The sequence below is a fragment of the Rhipicephalus microplus genome, unplaced genomic scaffold (assembly GCF_043290135.1).
Source record: "Rhipicephalus microplus isolate Deutch F79 unplaced genomic scaffold, USDA_Rmic scaffold_13, whole genome shotgun sequence".
Taxonomy (NCBI): Eukaryota; Metazoa; Arthropoda; class Arachnida; order Ixodida; family Ixodidae; genus Rhipicephalus; species Rhipicephalus microplus.
Genome location: NW_027464586.1, coordinates 2,494,336 through 2,499,166, shown reverse-complemented (window position 1 = coordinate 2,499,166; position 4,831 = coordinate 2,494,336).

Sequence of the window (4,831 nt, the reverse complement as noted above, 5' to 3'; positions counted from 1 at the left end):
GTGGTGCAGCGCTTTTTTCCTTGCGCTGATAGCTTTGAAGATATGTTCTGATGATGGTGAGAGTGGAGCAAGACTGCCTCCATAGCGCAATGGGCTAGCGCGATCGGCTGTTAACCGAAAGGTTGGAGTATCGAGCCCTCCCGGGAGTGGTGTGTTGCTTTTTTCTTTGCGGTAATAGCTTTGAAGATATTTTCTGATGGTGGTGAGAGTGGAGCAGGACTGTCTCCTTGGCGCAATTGGCTAGCGTGAAAGGCTGTTAACAGAAAAGTTGGAGGTTCGAGCCGACCCGGTGGTGGTGCGGCGCTTTTTTTTCTTTGGGCTGATAGCTTTGAAGATATGTTCTGATGGTGGTGAGAGTGGTGCAGGACTTTCTCCATGGCGCAATTGGCTAGCGCGATGGGCTGTTAATCAAAAGGTCGGAGGTTCGAGCCCACCCGGTGGTGGTATGGCGCTTTTTTTTCTTTGGGCTGATAGCTCTGAAGATATGTTCTGATGGTGGTGAGAGTGGAGCAGTACTGTCTCCGTGGCGCAATTGGCTAGCGCGATCGGCTGTTGACCGAAAGGTTGGAGTTTCGAGCCCTCCCGGGAGTGGTGTTGCTTTTTTCTTTGCGCTGATAGCTTTGAAGATATGTTCTGATGGTGGTGAGAGTGGAGCAAGACTGTCTCCGTGGCGCAATTGGCTAGCGCGATCGGCTGTTAACCGAAAGGTTGGAGGTTCGAGCCCACCTCGTGGTGGTGCAGCGCTTTTTTTCCTTGCGCTGATAGCTTTGAAGATATGTTCTGATGATGGTGAGAGTGGAGCAAGACTGCCACCGTAGCGCAATGGGCTAGCGTGATCGGCTGTTAACCGAAAGGTTGGAGTTTCGAGCCCTCCCGGGAGTGGTGTGTTGCTTTTTTCGTTGCGCTGATAGCTTTGAAGATATGTTCTGATGGTGGTGAGAGTGGAGCAAGACTGTCTCCGTGGCGCAATGGGCTAGCGCGATCGGCTGTTAACCGAAAGGTTGGAGGTTCGAGCCCACCTGGTGGTGGTGCAGCGCTTTTTTTTCCTTGCGCTGATAGCTTTGAAGATATGTTCTGATGATGGTGAGAGTGGAGCAGGACTGTCTCCGTGGCGCAATTGGCTAGCGCTATCGGCTGTTAACCGAAAAGTTGGAGGTTCGAGCCTAAGCGGTGGTTGCGCGGCGCTTTTTTTCTGTGGGCTGATAGCTTTGAAGATATGTTCTGATGGTGGTGAGAGTGAAGCAGGACGGTCTCCGTGGCGCAATTGGCTAGCGTGATCGGCTGTTAACCGAAACGTTGGAGGTTCGAGCCCACCCGGTGGTGGTGCGGCGCTTTTTTTCTGTGGGCTGAGGCTTTGAAGCTATGTTCTGATGGTGGTGAGAGTGGAGCAGGACTGTCTCCGTGGCGCAATTGGCTAGCGTGATCGGCTGTTAACCGAAAAGTTGGAGGCTCGAGCCCACCCGGTGGTGGTGCGGCGCTTTTTTTTCTTTGGGCTGATAGCTTTGAAGATATGTTCTGATGGTAGTGAGAGTGGAGCAGGACTGTCTCCGTGGCGCAATTGGCTAGCGTGATCGGCTGTTAACCGGAAATTTGGAGGTTCGAGCCCACCCGTTGGTGGTGCGGCGCTTTTTTTTCTTTGGGCTGATAGCTTTGAAGATATGTTCTAATGGTGGTAAGAGTGGAGCAGGACTGTCTCCGTGGCGCCATTGGCTAGCGCGATCGGCTGTTAACCGAAAGGTTGGAGTTTCGAGCCCTCCTGAAGTGGTGTGTTGCTTTTTTCTTTGCGCTGATAGCTTTGAAGATATGTTCTGATGATGGAAGAGTGGAGCACGACTGTCTCCTTGGCGCAATTGGCTAGCGTGATCGGCTGTTAACCGAAAAGTTGGAGGTTCGAGCCCAGCCGGTGGTGGTGCGGCGCTTTTTTTTCTTTGGGCTGATAGCTTTGAAGATATGTTCGGATGGTGGTGAGAGTGGTGCAGGACTTTCTCCATGGCGCAATTGGCTAGCGCGATGGGCTGTTAATCAAAAGGTCGAAGCTTCGAGCCCACCCGGTGGTGGTATGGCGCTTTTTTTTCTTTGGGCTGATAGCTTTGAAGATATGTTCTGATGGTGGTGAGAGTGGAGCAGTACTGTCTCCGTGGCGCAATTGGCTAGCGCGATCGGCTGTTAACCGAAAGGTTGGAGTTTCGAGCCCTCCCGGGAGTGGCGTGTTGCTTTTTTCTTTGCGCTGATAGCTTTGAAGATATGTTCTGATGGTGGTGAGAGTGGAGCAAGACTGTCTCCGTGGCGCAATGGGCTAGCGCGATCGGCTTTTAACCGAAAGGTTGGTGGTTCGAGCCCACCTGGTGGTGGTGCAGCGCTTTTTTTTCTTGCGCTGATAGCTTTGAAGATATGTTCTGATGATGGTGAGAGTGGAGCAGGACTGTCTCCGTGGCGCAAATGGCTAGCGCGATCGGCTGTTAACCGAAAACTTGGAGGTTCGAGCCTACCCGGTGGTTGCGCGGCGCTTTTTTCTGTGGGCTGATAGCTTTGAAGATATGTTCTGATGGTGGTGAGAGTGGAGCAGGACTGTCTCCGTGGCGCAATGGGCTAGCGCGATCAGCTGTTAACCGAAAGGTTGGAGTTTCGAGCCCACCTGGTGGTGGTGCAGCGCTTTTTTTCCTTGCGCTGATAGCTTTGAAGATATGTTCTGATGATGGTGAGAGTGGAGCAAGACTGCCTCCATAGCGCAATGGGCTAGAGCGATCGGCTGTTAACCGAAAGGTTGGAGTATCGAGCCCTCCCGGGAGTGGTGTGTTGCTTTTTTCTTTGCGGTAATAGCTTTGAAGATATTTTCTGATGGTGGTGAGAGTGGAGCAGGACTGTCTCCTTGGCGCAATTGGCTAGCGTGATCGGCTGTTAACAGAAAAGTTGGAGGTTCGAGCCCACCCGGTGGTGGTGCGGCGCTTTTTTTTCTTTGGGCTGATAGCTTTGAAGATATGTTCTGATGGTGGTGAGAGTGGTGCAGGACTTTCTCCATGGCGCAATTGGCTAGCGCGATGGGCTGTTAATCAAAAGGTCGGAGGTTCGAGCCCACCCGGTGGTGGTATGGCGCTTTTTTTTCTTTGGGCTGATAGCTCTGAAGATATGTTCTGATGGTGGTGAAAGTGGAGCAGTACTGTCTCCGTGGCGCAATTGGCTAGCGCGATCGGCTGTTGACCGAAAGGTTGGAGTTTCGAGCCCTCCCGGGAGTGGTGTTGCTTTTTTCTTTGCGCTGATAGCTTTGAAGATATGTTCTGATGGTGGTGAGAGTGGAGCAAGACTGTCTCCGTGGCGCAATTGGCTAGCGCGATCGGCTGTTAACCGAAAGGTTGGAGGTTCGAGCCCACCTGGTGGTGGTGCAGCGCTTTTTTTTCCTTGCGCTGATAGCTTTGAAGATATGTTCTGATGATGGTGAGAGTGGAGCAAGACTGCCTCCGTAGCGCAATGGGCTAGCGTGATCGGCTGTTAACCGAAAGGTTGGAATTTCGAGCCCTCCCGGGAGTGGTGTGTTGCTTTTTTCGTTGCGCTGATAGCTTTGAAGATATGTTCTGATGGTGGTGAGAGTGGAGCAAGACTGTCTCCGTGGCGCAATGGGCTAGCGCGATCGGCTGTTAACCGAAAGGTTGGAGGTTCGAGCCCACCTGGTGGTGGTGCAGCGCTTTTTTTTCCTTGCGCTGATAGCTTTGAAGATATGTTCTGATGGTGGTGAGAGTGGAGCAGGACTGTCTCCGTGGCGCAATTGGCTAGCGCTATCGGCTGTTAACCGAAAAGTTGGAGGTTCGAGCCTAAGCGGTGGTTGCGCGGCGCTTTTTTTCTGTGGGCTGATAGCTTTGAAGATATGTTCTGATGGTGGTGAGAGTGGAGCAGGACTGTCTCCGTGGCGCAATTGGCTAGCGTGATCGGCTGTTGACCGAAAGGTTGGAGTTTCGAGCCCTCCCGGGAGTGGTGTGTTGCTTTTTTCTTTGCGCTGATAGCTTTGAAGATATGTTCTGATGGTGGTGAGAGTGGAGCAAGACTGTCTCCGTGGCGCAATGGGCTAGCGCGATCGGCTGTTAACCGAAAGGTTGGAGGTTCGAGCCCACCTGGTGGTGGTGGTGCAGCGCTTTTTTTTCCTTGCGCTGATAGCTTTGAAGATATGTTCTGATGATGGTGAGAGTGGAGCAGGACTGTCTCCGTGGCGCAATTGGCTAGCGTGATCGGCTGTTAACCGGAAAGTTGGAGGTTCGAGTCCACCCATTGGTGGTGCGGCGATTTTTTTTTCTTTGGACTGATAGCTTTGAAGATATGTTCTAATGGTGGTAAGAGTGGAGCAGGACTGTCTCCATGGCGCCATTGGCTAGCGCAATCGGCAGTTAACCGAAAAGTTGGAGTTTCGAGCCCACCCGGTGGTGGTGCGGCGCTTTTTTTTCTTTGGGCTGATAGCTTTGAAGATATGTTCTGATGGGGGTGAGAGTGAAGCAGGACTGTCTCTGTGGCGCAATTGGCTAGCGTGATCGGCTGTTAACCGGAAAGTTGGAGGTTCGAGCCCACCCGTTGGTGGTGCGGCGCTTTTTTTTCTTTGGGCTGATAGCTTTGAAGATATGTTCTAATGGTGGTAAGAGTGGAGCAGGACTGTCTCCGTGGCGCCATTGGCTAGCGCGATCGGATGTTAACCGAAAGGTTGGAGTTTCGAGCCCTCCCTGGAGTGGTGTGTTGCTTTTTTTTTTGCGCTGATAGCTTTGAAGATATGTTCTGATGGTGGTGAGAGTGGAGCACGACTGTCTCCTTGGCGGAGTTGGCTAGCGCGATCGGCTGTTAACCGAAAGGTTGG